At 50.0% G+C, this 14,872-nt stretch overlaps 1 protein-coding gene across 1 annotated transcript in view; it reads right to left on the reverse strand.

Annotated features, from left to right (window-relative positions):
- MICAL2 (microtubule associated monooxygenase, calponin and LIM domain containing 2) overlaps positions 1 to 11,328 on the reverse strand; it is a 129,286-nt gene extending 117,958 nt beyond the window's left edge. Inside the window, 1 exon segment of the mRNA XM_012725457.1 lies at positions 11,212 to 11,328. The gene's annotated coding sequence lies outside the window, so the exon portion shown is untranslated.
- Between the last annotated feature and the right edge of the window lie 3,544 nt (positions 11,329 to 14,872).

Below are 14,872 nucleotides of genomic sequence, written 5' to 3' on the forward strand. Positions count from 1 at the left end.
AAAAAAAAAAAAAAAAAAAAATGCATTACCACTTTATTCAAATATAATAAAAGAAAAAAAAAAACAACAAAAGTGAAGACATTAACCTATCCATTGTCCCTTTCATTACATGAAAGAGTGATAGGGAATCAAAACTTACATCTACAGTCAAAAACAGTCTTTCAGCAAGTATAAAACCTTTAAGTGATGACAAAACAGCATTCCATAGTTTAACTGAGATGTCTACAAGAGCAGCACATCTCACAGCCCGTGGCACCACAGATTTGACTTTTAAGACAGTATCTGAAGAGCTGTCACGTGGAGAAGAGAGCAGGCTATTTATGGCTTTAGGCAGGAAGAACTGAGACCAAGTGGCAGAAACTCCAAACTGCACCAGGCAGGTGATAGTGGGGCCTGCAAGAGCGGAGCCAGTCGCCTGCAAGGCCAGCCCAGGCTGGACCACCACCGTGGGGAAATCAAGCACCCGGTGGGAGAGCCCACAGTTCTGGGATCTGACTGAGAAGGCCTCACCATGAAGAAACAGGCACCCCATTTTCCTTTGTTGCTCACACAGGTGTTCTGATGGCACCATGCCCTCACAAGGTCACGCCTTAAGAGAGAGAGCGTCTTAGGGAACAGTACTGAGTGGGAGGCCTGACATACATCAGACCCTTCCACCTTTGTGCTCTAAAACTTCTGGGGGCCAATTTGAGAATGTGCCTGAGGGGAAGAGGTTACCTCTGCATCTCCATTGTGCCAGGCACCACACCCAAAATGCATTTCCTCCAGCCAAGGTCTCCAGGGTTGGACAGCTGTGCTGTGCACATCACCCCCATTTAATCCTCACAGCACCTCCTGAGAAAGCATTAGCAATCCCATTTGATAAAAGATAGGCTTGAGGCTGAGAGAAAGTAAGTGGTTCCCCCTGAGTTTTACAGCCACTCGGCTTGACTAGCAAGAACTCCAGAAGACCGGACTGGTAGAGTGAATACATGGGACCATCACCTGATCAATCAACGTGTCAACATGTTACCCACCTCGGTAACAGTAAAGCTACAAAAACAGACAGGCAGAAGTTGTTTCAGTGCCCCACCCCAACCACCATCTCTTGCCCCAGGGGCACTAAACTCATGCCATTTGCTGCTTGTAGAAGCAATTTATTCCATCACACAAAACACCTTGTTTCTAGACCTCTATTGCAGAGAACAGGTGTCAGCAACCCAGCTCAAATGTCAAAGCCATAGGGAGACCAGGTTGCCATGCCTCCCACCTGCCAGGTTAATACTAAGGCAGATGGAAGTTGAGCTCAGCTGTTGTTTCCTCCCTTGGCCAGGATGTCCAGAGGGCTGGGGAAAAGCCAGGGGTCACCCACCCCCTTCACAAGTTCCAGCTGTCTGGCGACATCCAGTCCAGCACTGGTTGCTCAAGTTCAAAGCTCACTCAGAAACCCAGGCCAGCACCAACCTTGAGGGGATATGCAGGTGACTGTGCAACCGCAGGAGAAACTAGTCCTTTCGGATGAGCACCCACATGTGCCAGAGCACCAACACCTGCACAGCGACCGTATCAAAGACTGCGCCTCTGAAGGGGTTGGTCACCTGGTTCTAGTCCCCACCCCCCAGTGGCTGCCTCACCTGCAGGCAGGCGGGTAGCTCCTGCACCTGGCCCATGGGTGCCTACCCCACAAGGGCTCGGCACACACAATTGCCCAGTTCATTCCTGGCCTTCCAGGAGAGGAATGATCAGCATTAGATGCAGGGGGATTAACCCATAGTGATGTGGTGAAAAGTGGGGCAGGTACCATTTTCTAGAGTACAGAGCCGCCAAAGCTCAGAGCAGGTATGTGAGGTGGCAAAGAACATAAGTAATGCCCCAAATTTCTAGGACCTGACTAAAGTATTCCAAAATGGGTTTCCCTCCTAATATGAACAGAAAAATGGGGGGTTGCCCATTCTGACTGCCTCTGCACAGAAAACGAGGGCAAAATCTCAGGACAAAGAACTGATTTGGGTCCAGCTTTAACTTCCACCACCCCCAGATCCCCAGCTTCTAATGCCCAACATGTGGAAGGCAGCGTAGACTTCCTAACAGATGCCCTGCCCCAACTTCCCACTGGCACATCCTGCACAAGCTCTTCTGCCTGCAGGGTCGCTCTAACCATCCTTTCTAATGTGCGCAGGATTAGGGCCAGAGCCTAACCTCCAGCACGCAGAGTTGACTTGATCCAATCACGGTTTCCCTGTTTATCCCACATGGCACCCTGCAAATGTGCCCTCACTTTTCTGCAACTGTTTGTGCTATACTCCTGCCCATGTCTGCCTCTGGAACTCCTACCTGTCTCAGCCATCAAGTGTTGCCTCCTCCAGGAAGTCTCCCTTGGTTCCCCCTCCCACACACATATCGTGTGGCTCCCCAAATCACACTCCATACTCTACCCTGATGCTCAGGCAGCAGTGAAGCCATCTGAAGCACCTCCCTCTGGGAGTTAAGAGCGCTCAGTTCCTGTCACTTATTGCAGCACCATGCAGGGCAGCTGCACACTAGAAGCTAAGGAGTCTTGGTCATGAAATTCCACACCTGTCCTGACAGCACCTTATTTACAGTCCTTTCTGGCTTCCTCCTCCTCCTATTCCCAGCTGACTCATCCTCCATTCGCTCAAGGTTTAGCTCAGCTGACAGCTAATCAGAGATAAACTAATCTTTATTAATATGTTGTCCTTTCCAGTTAAATTTTGTATTTTTTAAACAAAGCCCTATGGAGACAAGGGCTGGAAAACAAAGGTGGAAATTTTAGTCCTAAGGCTTTGGGGGAGGTATTTTTGGTAAGGGAAGCTCTTGCACCAAGGATTACGCAAGCCAGCGTTACAAGTGCATATATCCCAAATTCAAAACTTGTGAGAGCTTCTGGATAGGGGGTGGAGCTCTGTCCTTCAGAAAGGGAAGGCCAGCTGCCAGAAAGCCACCTGAGACTGACCACAGAATCACAGCCTGGCAGGAGTGGTGGGTGGAGAACAGACTTGACTATGATCTGGCTGAGCAGCCTCGAGCAAAGTACCTACCTCCCTGGCCTCTGTCCAGCATCAAGAAGTCGCTGGTCTGTTTCCCCGTAGATGACAAAGTGGCAGGAGTAGAACTAGAAGATTCCAGTGGGCCCTTCCAGGCTGACATGCCAAGGTTCTGTGACTCAGGGTCTCTGCCTTGTCCTCCCTCCAGGGAGGTCAGTGGCACTTGAAACTACCCTGGCTCCACTCCCTCCCCACCTGAGTCCAAGGGAAAGGAAACCCAAGGGTCCCCATTGGCAGGCAGCACAGGGGCAAAGGTGGAGAAGTGTCTTCTGTGGACACAAAACGCTGCTCTCATTCACACCATCAGTTTCAGCTGGAAAGAGATGGCCAGCTGGTTGCCTTCTTTTCTCTGACCTACCTTTTTAAATGGTTACAACTGCCTGCCAAATTTAAATGCTGCTTTAAAACCAGGACATATAAGGTCTCTTGTCCTGGATCTGAAAGGGTTCAATATTGGTAGAGAGTAAAGTGATGAAGAATGAAACTTGGAAGCAATCTGGGCTGTATTGTACAGCCATGCCAATTAAAGATCATTAAAAATAGCCACTCTCTTCTCTCAGGCTGAAGTTAAAGATGAAGTTTCAGCAGTAAACAGACATCTGCTAGGAGCTCTGAAGACATTACAACATAAACACCCCAGAGAGCAGCCATCAACGGCCGGAGCCCTCCCCCGGCAGCCGGCAGCACCAGAACGGAGAGAGCAAGAGGTGGTGCTGAGAGGCTGGAAGGATGGAGGATGGGTGGGTTCTCCATGAGCAGGAGGAGTATGGGAGAAGACATCAATTTGGTGGAAAATGGAGAAATAAAAACTCAGGAGCCTGCCGAGAGGGTTTCCAGGAACCATTCAGATAGTTCCTTTCCAGTTTCATTCATTTTGGAAAAGGGTCACTCCTGACAAATGGGGCAGGGGGTGGGGGGGAACAAGCATTTTGGCATGCCTACCTGCTCAAGGTGCATCACGAAGATTTTAATTGCATCTCTGATCCAATCTTTTGAGATAGGTATAATTATCTCCTCCTTTCTAGGCTAAAGTATGAGGGTTCACTGACCTGTCGGAGGCCAGGACTCGATCCCAGGGCAGTCGTGGCACAATCATTTGTGCCTCTTCTTACCTGTACCCAGAACATGCCCTTAGTGCTCGGACTCTGTACCCACATATCTAATGCAAGGAGTTTCCTAAAGGGGAGAGGTAGCAAAGTAGGGGAGGGGGGTAAAATACAAGTTTTGGCTAATTCAAATAACTGCTGAGCTGCCCTGTGAATCCTGCTGCTTCATATTCTGGTAGCTTCTCCACAGGTTCAAGGAGCAAAAGTAACAGGTGCAAAATTGTGCCTAGATTGTGTCTGAAAGAACCATAGGAATAGCAGGTGCCACTGAGGAAGAAACTGAGGCCTGGAGGAGAGGGCAGAGGGGAAGTTTACTGAAGCCCTGTACTGAGTGAATATTTGACTATGTATGCGTGGGGGTGTATGCTGTGCATTTGCATCTGTGTGGGGGAGTGAATACCATGCATCCGTGCTTGTGGTGTGTGTGTGTGTGTGTGTGTGTGTGTGTGTGTGTGTGTGGTGGGGGGTGCTGTCTTCTATATCTGCACTTGTGGATGACCTGTTTTTAAGAGAGCCCAAGATACTGGATATAATAGACACACCCAGCTAGATATGGAAACCTGGACCATGGAACTCCTGGCTCCCCTGGTTGCAGCAAGCCTGGAAACCATAAGAGAATTCAGACATCACTCAGCATCTCCTTCCTTAGTAAAGTGCTGCAGGAACAGGCAGATGGTGAGGTAGTCTTCTAGCATGGACCCCGCAGGTCTCCAAGACCCCAATATATTATGCAGGTCCACAGGACATTCCTTGAGAAAGATACTGACTGAATCCTTTCCCTGAGGCCTGGGAGGAGGTCTTCTAGATCCCCCTGCTTATTCTGTTCTGGCTTCCCTTCCATCTGGGCTAGCAGACTGCCCTCCTCCAAGCCGCTTGTCCCGCGGCTTTATCACCTTTGTGAAGCCCAGCTGCCATGATAGCGGGGTGACTGACAGCAGTCCTGACTCTGCACACTGCACTTTGACCCCTCCACTGCACACCTGGGAGGAAAAGCTCTCTCACAGAGGAGTCAGCAGCTCTGCTAGGCCCCAGGCAGAAACCCTGGACCCCACTCCATTCCAGGGATCAGCTCTCAGTAACAAAGGAGTCTAAGTGATTTCTTTTTTTCCAGACATGTTTTTATCCTCCCCTGTACCTCATCCTCCTGGCACTGGCACAAGTTAAACCCTGAGATCCTGCAAATCTTTACCAGATACAGTCAGTACTCAGATAAGCAGCCAAGGCCAACCACTCAGAGTCAGGAGAGCAAAGAAGCCATATCCACTTCTTAACACGTCGATAGCCCAGTGGCAAGGCCAGAACGGGATGTTCTTAGACTCCCACTGTCTCTGGCACAGCTGGGCTCCTGGACTGGGTGTGTCCGGAGCTTGGGCCTGCAAATGTCCTATCAACCTGCTGTTGTGGCAACTCGGGGGTCAAGGGCCACCATCCAATCCTGGCCATCTTCCTCTGTGGCCTGCAGGACAGACACCTGCACTGGACATCCCTCACTGAGTAGGAAGGAGAAAAACCTCGCCCCAAACTGCAAGGAATGAGTCCCTGTTCTTGGTCTTGCCTCTGCCTCAGATTCCCCAGAAAGAAATGTAGCCTTGGAAGGAATGCAAGTGAAATAAGGTGAATGGCTAGCCAAAGAGAAGAGGGGACTAGGGTGGGGGACATCATCCTGACCCCCATGGGGGAGAAACACAAACACAGATACAGTGTGCACCAAAGCCTCAGCCCTCAGAAGCCCAGTGTATTCACACACACTGGTTCTCAGAGACAGGACAGTTTCCTGAGATGAACAGTGTCATATTCAGGCGCCAGATGAGCCATTGCCACCCGTGGCATTCACGAAAAGCTCTTCATTTGGGATACCTGGGTGGGCAATTCTACAATAGCTGATGGAGAAGCAGAGCTTCCTAAAAGTCAGACCCTACAGGGATCCAACCCTGCAACTGAAGGTTGGTTTGTGAGCAGAGGGCCCAGGTCCCTGATCGGCAGCAGCCTGGAGTCTCTAACAGCAGGTGACCAGTGTTTTAGAGAGGGGGAGCCTTATCTGCCCAGACCAGCTATGGCTGTACCTCTAGAAGGACACAGGGAGGGAACAGAAACAGAGGGAGGGGTCAGAGAGCCCCAGAGTGAGCAGAGTGTTTGACTACCAGGCACTTTCCCAAGGGGACAGACAGACCACAGGAGCCTGAAGCTGGGTCCTGCCTGCTTGTCTTAGCACACTGTGTCATTCTGTATTCCTCTGCTAGCTCAACCTCCCTGAATTAAAAAAATAAATATATCAAAATCAGGAGACTACTGCTGATATCATCTGGGGAGACCAAAACAAAATTCTCAGAAAACAAAGGGAGGAGGAGGTAGAACAGGAGACAGAGCAAAGCTACACAGAGGCCATAGCTCCCAGCCTCTAAGCCCCGCTTTTAAATTTTCTCTTTGGAAGCCCAGATATGTTCTTTAGAATAATGTCACAAATTATCAAAATCCCAATGGCTCTAGGGCCTTCTCATGTATAAGCTGTTGCAAATGCACATAAAATTTTTTCTACCCATCCAAATCATTTAAAGGACACAGACTCCTTTTTAAAAGAAAAAAAAAAGGAATATTTGGGTTTTCCTTCAGAAAAAAATAAAATGTTTTCAGTATAAAAACTGGGGAGAAATACTGAGAAGTAAAAGATAAAGGAGAAAAGTCAACTACTATCCAGAAGATTTAATGTAAATATAGGGGAGGGGAGGAGGAAGAGGGAGAGGAGTAGGAGGAGAGAGAGGGAGGAAGGGAGTGGGGAGAAGAAGGAGAGGAAAAGAGAAAGGGGAGGAGAAGGAAAAGGAGGAGGGAGAAGAGAAAGTGTAAGGGAGGGAAGAAGCGGAGTGGGGAGGAAGTGAAGGAGAGTGGGGAGGAAGTGAAGGAGAAATGGGACAGGAGAGGGGGGAGGAGAGGGGAGAGAAGGGGGAGGGAAGAGAAAAGGGGAAGAAGGAGGTAGAGAGAGAGAAGAAAAAGAAGGAAGAGCAGGAAGGGGGAAGCTCATTTGGGGGGGCTGTTAGAAGGGGGCCCCTCTGGGTGAGGCAGACCTTGAGGAGTTTGGCAAGGAAGCAGGTGTGAAGTGCATCTTCAAGGGCGGCAAGCACACCTGTTCCTTCTCTCCTCCCCTCTGGTCTCCTTCATTAGGAAGCCCACAAAGGTGCCAGGGAGGATATTATCTCTTCACCACAAACTCATACGAAACACTGGGAGGTCATACGTGCTCATTTTCTGACTCAAGCCACCAGTGGCCCAGGAATAATGATTAGAGAAGGTGCCTTGACTCACCAGTGGGAGGCGAGGTAGAGAAGGCTTGTGAAGGCAAAAGGGAAGTTGCTGCCCAGAAAGCCAGATGCAGGTCTCAGGTGTGTGCAGTCCGCACTCAGCCCAAACTCAGCCCAAGCTCCTGGGTCACAACACCGTAATGCCGACAGCTGAATGAATCAGGAGTCAAAGCTCAGACAGAAATGATCTGAATGAATCAGGAGTCAAAGCTCAGACAGAAATGATGTCAGTCCCTGCCAAGCCCACATGTGATCTGGGAGGCCGGTTATTGAGCAGGGCACAAATGGGGCTGTCTGGGTTCCCCACCACAAACCAGAGAAGCTGAGCACAGCCAAAATTTCTATTATTTCAGGATGTTTACAGGCTGACGCTCACTGAGAAAACGTCCACACGCGAGCAAGTCATCTTTTTTTTTAAAAAAAAAAAAAAAAAAAAAAAAAAAAAAAAAAAAAAAACCTCTTATCTAACACAGGCATAGCAAATCCACAGCAGGGCTCATTCATTCAAAATGCATTTCCTGAGTGGCAATGACACAATCAGACAGATGCACGCCGTGCCTCTGCCCCATTGCAGACACAGCACTGGGGCTCTAGCCCGGCACACAAGCCAGCTCCTGTCACAAGGGTTTTCTGTCCAGCAGGGAAGAGAGGCACTGAAAACAGAGAGTAAAACAGCTGGCTGTGGGGAGAGGGGAATTCTAGATTAAACCAGGCATTAAAGGACTCACACTCAAAGGCAGCCACACTGTTCAGACCTGGATTTGAACAAACCAATGACGAAGGTTATTTCTAAGACAATTAAGGAAACCTGAGTATGAGCTGACGTGACCAAAGAATTACTGCTACTTCTGTTAAATACAATAATGGCATTTGGTTATGAAAGAGAATGCTGTCTTAAAATAGATATATACTGGGTTATATAGGGGCAAAATGACACGATATCTGGATTTGCTTCAAATGCTTCAGAGGGAAAGAACAGAAGGGAAAGGGAGAAGAGAGATGGCATCATCTTGCTGACTACTGCAGTTGGATAATGAGTATATGGGACTCATCATACGATTCTATTTTTGTGTTTGAAAATGCTCATGACATTTTTAAATAGAAGACTGCAATACATTGTGGTAGATAGCTTATGAAGACTGGTGTAAAGGCTAAGGGAACACAGGACAAAAGGCAAGGAGGATTTGTGAAGGTGATCACGTTTGTGAATGTTCTCAGTGCCATTTCATAATGACATGGGAAGAAAAGTCTATAATCCGAAACGGTGAGAACTGAGGGGAGCTGTGTGCACCAAGCCTCCAGAGTTTCGAGATGGCTGCAAGGTTTACCTCCTTCCCTGGCGTGCAGACCTCACTCATATACACTGAGTCAGAATCCTAATAGCGCTGCTCATTAGCTATGTACAGGGGGCAAGTTTTAACTATTTTGAGTCTCAGTTTCCTCATCTGTAAAATAGGAGTAACCTCACCTACTACTTCAGAGAACTATTGTGGGATTCTAACAATATAAAGGATGAAAAATCCCAAAATGATGGACAGCAGTAATCCTCCATTCCCTGGGTTTTTTAAACAAGACCCCTGTCCACAGGAGACGTCAGCAATGCTCAGCCTAAATCTCCTGCACACACCTTCTACCCCGCCAGAGTTAAAGCTCTCCACTATGGTGGTGGGACCTCCATCCTTCAGCAATAGGGAGTGAGAGTCAGGCCCATGACTGGGAGGCAAACTGATATGAGGATGTGGACCAGGGGGACAGAACAGAGACACACCCTGTTCATAGGCAGCAGCTCCTGGGATGGGTCTCTAGTGACCACAGTTACAACCAGTACTTAGTCTTAAGTTGACTCATTAAAATGTAAATGGCTGATAACAGAATAACTGAGTTTCTTTGTGAAGAGAAGAATGCATAGAACCTCAGAGCCTTGGGTCTGAAGAAGGATGGAGGCAGAGATAAAAGTGATGTCAGAGATAAAAGTGATGTCACTTTCTATAAAGGTACGCTCAAACTAAGGGCCACAATGACTTACAGCTACTACTGGGAGAGAAAACAACAACTGTTCTCCCCCTTGAAGGTAAATAAAAGTAGAATCAATCCTAACAGAAGTTACTACTGCAAAATCGCCCTCCTAGACCATTTCAGAAGCCAACTCGCTGAGGTGAAACCAAGTCAGTGGCAGCTACAGATTCTCCTACACACTTGCCCTCAACCTGTGACATCCAAACAACAGTAGTCACTACCTTGTCATCACAGCATGAACAACACTAGCCACCACCCCTGACTGAAAGACAAGTGCGCAAGGGGATTCCAGGGCTACGCGGGGTCAATTCAAGTGCTTCCCTAAGAAGCATCTCCCAACGCTCTGGACAAATTCCTTCTAGAAGCCAAGAGCCTCTGGTCAGCGTTACAGAGCCATGATCACTGGGAAGTAGGACAGGACCTAACAGAGCCAAGTTCAAGTCCTGGTCCAGCCACTTTCTGAGTGACCTTGGGCTCCTACCCTCCCCGCGTCTCTCTTCTCCTCTCTAAAATGTAGGGGCGAAACTCTCAGAGGTTTTGGAAGGCAATCATAAAATTGGCTGCAAAAGTGCCACATGGCAGGACTTGTCCCCGCAGGAGGCACTTAATAAATCTGTCTTCTCTCTGCCTGAAGGTGGGTTCTTGAGAGTCTTCAGAACATTGGGCGAGGCTGCCCAGGAGACTGAAGGTCCACTTACTGGGTTCACTTCTCATGGGAAGGGGACAGTAACAGAGCGAGTACAGGTGCCAAGGCACCCAGGCACACAAACGTCACGGGGCCAACCCGAGGCTGGCTTCCTTCCCACAGGACCTGCCCAGCAGGGGCAGACTGATGACCCTTTATGAAAACCACAGAAGACTGTAGTGAGCCGGGGAGACGGACAGGAGGAGGGTCTGCACGCTGCCACAGGTCCGAGGAACCCCACGAGCTTCCAAAAAAAATCTTTCAGCTTTAAGAACCCGGCTTCAGAATAAACAACGTGGATGGAGACACACGTTTACTCTGGTTTCAACACGCCTCTTCCCCATGCAGCAAAGGCCGTTCCCAGTTCTGCCCAGAGGCTGGTCTAAGATAAAGTTAACCCCACCTGCGCCCGCCTGGAAGCCAGGTCAGTGTAGGCAGAGGCTGCGGTCAAGACCTCACTTCCCCTCTGGTCTGCCTCAGAGGACGTCCGAGGGGGTGCTTCCCCGACCTGCAGTGAGCCGGGCAGCACCAGGACCATCGGGTCACCATAGGGCCCGGGTCCCAGCCCGCAAGGGGCCAGGCCACTAAGGTTTGGCTCAATTTAACTTCCTGTTGTTAAGGAGGGAGGAGGAGGGGGGTGAGTGCCTAGTGAAGAGCTGGAAAGCACGGGAACAGTGCGGAGGGCAGACTGTGGGGAAGCAAAGTTTGGGAATGATCGTCTGCCCCGGCGGCAGGCAATACTGCAGGCGCGTCGCGCCCACTCCGTGTTGACGTTCGGGGATTTTTCTGGGCTTAGAATTGCCAGGTTTGGGAACTGGGGGCGGAGAAAGAGGTAGTTGGGAGTAGGGGTGGGAGGCTTTTATTGCGTGCTAAAATGACCCGGGCAGCCGGGCTCCTGGGTTTGCGCTACCAGCTCGCCGAGCGCCAGGCAGAGTGGGTTTGAGGCGGGAGATGCTGCGGCCGCACCTGACCCTCCCGGGCGCGGGCCAGAGCTCCGGAGTCCCGCCTAGGCTGGCACGGTCCCCGCTCCCTGCCCTCCCCAGGATCCCACGCCGACCCCGCCTTACCAAGAGCCGCGCCGCAGCCGGGCCTCGGTCGGGTCAGAGCCTGCCTCCTCCTCCGGCGGCGGGCACAGCGGGTCAGGACCCACGAGCAGCCTGCGGAGCTGTGAGGGAGAAGGGGCCCCGCGCAGGCTTAGCCAGGCTAGCGCCTGCAGTTCTACGCCGCGCCGCCAACTGGGCTGGGATCCGCCCCCATGGGCGGCGAAGCCAATGACAGGGCAGCCGGGGGCGCGGCCCCACCCCCGGCCCGAAGCCCTAGGCCAATGGCAACCCCGCGCGGAGCCCACCCTCGCCCCTCATCAGCCCCGCCCGATGGGGCCAGCTGTCACAGCGGCTGGCGCGGGCGCACGTGGGCTTCAGCGGGCCCCCAGAGCCCCGAGCGGACATGCGCTCCCACCCGTAAGAGCGCAAGTCCGAGACCAACGGAGGGCCGATGGGGCGGGGCGCGGTTTGAGGTGAACCCTCCCCGCAACCCCCTTCCCTCATGCTGGTATCCAAGTGTCAGGGAGAGGCAAGGGTTGGGCCTTTAAGCTCCTTGGCTTAGGTAGCTGGAAAGCAAGTCTCAGTGTCCCTTTTTGGATTTAAGGGAGCTGCATAGCACCTCCGACACCGACTGTGAACCTCCCTCCTTGCTCTGCTTCTTGATCACCCTGGACTTTAGCTAGATTTGCTAGCTGATACTCTTCCCCTTACCCAGACAGGCCTTGCTTAGAGTATAGCTAGTGGGATGGTGGAATTTGGCGCAGATCACCTATGTTACATTAGTCAAGTCCTCTACATACCCTCTTCTCTTGGCTATCAAATGGCTGCCTTAATCTTTGCCCACTTCCTGGGCCTGCCCATAACCTCACGGTTCCTGAGAACACTGTTCACAGAAAGTACAATTGAATGGCGTGATGGAACTGTGTAAACTGTTAACACCGCAAAAACCTCGGGCAGACTGCCCCGCTAGCAGTGATTATAGAACAGGGATCACCTGAGCCAGGGCCCATCTGTGCTTGGCCCGACGCAGGCATCAGTATATGTTCCTGGAACTGAGCTGACCAGAAGGAAGAGAACAGACAGGCTTAGGTTGTGATTAAAACAATGGCTCAAAGCTGCTAGAATTTCTATGGCACCAGACCACTCTCTGGAGAGACTACCTTCCCTTTGCCCAACAAGTATAAATAGAAGTTGCCCCCATCAGCCCTGGGGCTTTGTTTTTTCTCTACTTCTTACCAGGTCTTTTGAGTTTTCCAAGAGATTGTCCTACCTGGCAGCTCTTTTAGCAGATTCACCGGTCAACCGACTTCCGGAAAGTGAACTTTTGGCAAAGGTCATTCCTTTTCATTTTGCAGGCAGTGAGCAGTGACTCTCAGGGGAGCAGCTCCCCATTCTGCTGGAATCCTGTATCAGACACCTGTTGTGTCGTATCATCTCACCTAATCGTGACAATGAGCCGGCAGGGTATGTGTTTTTATTAGCATCTCCTTTAATAGATGTGGAAATAGAGACTCCATGCAGTGAAGTGACTTGTCAAGTTCCCATAGTTAATAAGTATCAGAGTCTGGATTCAAGCCAAAGCTATCGGATTCTGGAATCTGCTTGCCTAGCCATTGTGCACTGGAGCCTCCATAACCCTGCCCATGCTTCTAGAGCACTGGATGGGCCAGAACTTCCCCTGAAAGGATCACCTGGAGGTCTGACTATATTGAACTCTGGCCTGGGCACTGTCTGGGAGAAATGACAATACTGGTATGGCCCTACTTTACTTACAGAATGACAGAGGAAAGCTGAGATAGAGCAGAGCTTCAGACACAAGCAGGGCTCTTGCTTCTGGCCTGGGTCTGAGACACCAACGTTAGGGATGACAACAGAAACAGAATCTTTCATTTCACAAATGCCACTGTGAGTTGGATATGGTTCCTGGGCTTGTGTGATACATAATGGAGCTGAATATTAGAAGTACATGGTGCTATGGGAGCTGTATCCTTTATTATTTGTTTTGAATTCCCACTATCTACCTATAGCATAAATTCTTCAAATTAAACAAATTTAATACTACTTCCGGAATACTGGGAGCCAGCCAGGTTTTACAGAGACAGCACTACTTAGCACAGAATTCCAGTAGTTCAAAAACTAAAAGTAATCAACACATTCTCAGGACCTCTGCTTCCTCTCTCCTACTCCATTCTCACCCAACCTTTTTAACTCAGGGGGCTCAAGTAAGGGAATCTCTTACTAGGTGAGTATGAGGACCAAGGGGTGAGCCTATCTTGGATTTAGGGTAACCTGATTGCTGGTCAGGGCTTACCACATGGAGGGGCCTCTTGAGCTCAGAGAGCTCCTAGTGGTTCACACAAACAAACCACCCTTTTGGCCATCTCCCAGGGGACGGAGAGGAATGGAGGAGGAAATCACAACTCCCTCTCCTCTGGACAAAGCAATAACCATGGGATATCCCACTGGACTCAGACTGGCTGGGAGTTTATACAACTAAGCACTTCAAAGAAAAGTTCATGCAACATTTGAACAGATTTGAGGGGCATTATGATCTAAGTCCATTGCTTAGTATATTAAAGAAAGAAAATAATAAACGGAGCTCCAGAAAAGGGAGGGCACTGGTGAGCATTCCAGAGTATGGGAATGGGCCCCAGGGCACCAAGGACCCTGCTTTGCTCTTGGCAAGCCAAGCAAACCCAACCTCTTATGTAGACACTCAATATTCTATATTTATAACAATCCTTCCCCAGCCTACTCTTCCAGGATGGTGAGTGTGCACTTGTGAAGGTTGTCTGGGAGATGCAGATGGCCACATTAGCATCAGAGGAAGGGAGGAAAGGAAGGCCCAGATTCATCCACCAAAATATCTCCGACTCAGACTGGAAGCAATGGGTCTTGACAGCACCATGCATGACTCCCACTGAAAACTCCAGCCGGTGAGTCCCATCACCATTGCTCCTCCTCCTGGTGGTGTTCTGAGAGGGCTGTGGGGGTGTTATGCCTGGCTTCCTTTCATTTCACCAGATGAAAAATTTGCATTCAGAAAGGTCAGAGTTGAACTAAATGGATTTCTGAAGCCGAGCTTTTCTGTAGGGAAGCCCAGTGCATCTCGCAGCGTTTGAATGACAGGGAGACTTACCACTTGTGAGATCTCCCAACCCTCAAAGAAAAAAAGGGTCCATGCCTTGGGCCCTCTTTCTTATGTTTATATGCCCCAGAAAGGAGAGAAATGGTAAGCATAGTTCTCATCAGCTTCCTTCCCAAACTGCTATCAGAGGACTCTGGTCTTTCAGAAGGAAGAGGAAGGCTGGTATCTATACACAGTGACCTTGTAAAATGATGAGAAAAGCCTGATTGGCCACAGGCCACCCTGAGAGCTATCTTTGGAGAAGGATTTTCTAAGCCAGGAAGTGGAAACATTTTTACCTCCCTTCAACAGACTCAGGAGGGTGTGAGAAGCAAGATCACTGGAGCCTTGTTCCCTCCGTTATCGTCCTGATAGGCCTCAGAATGCACCATTTTGTCATGGACTAGATATATATGAGTTTCCAAGGTCGCCAGGCACTCCTCAGGCCTATCATACTTTCAAAATATCCAGAGACATTTTGGGGTGGGGGTGGGAGAAGTAGGGGGGCAAGAATGACACCTGACAAAATCAATAATGCCCTCAGAGGTTCCTCAGCAC

The sequence above is a fragment of the Condylura cristata genome, unplaced genomic scaffold (genome assembly GCF_000260355.1).
Source record: "Condylura cristata isolate star-nosed mole 26May11 unplaced genomic scaffold, ConCri1.0 scaffold00015, whole genome shotgun sequence".
In the NCBI taxonomy this organism is placed as follows: Eukaryota; Metazoa; Chordata; class Mammalia; order Eulipotyphla; family Talpidae; genus Condylura; species Condylura cristata.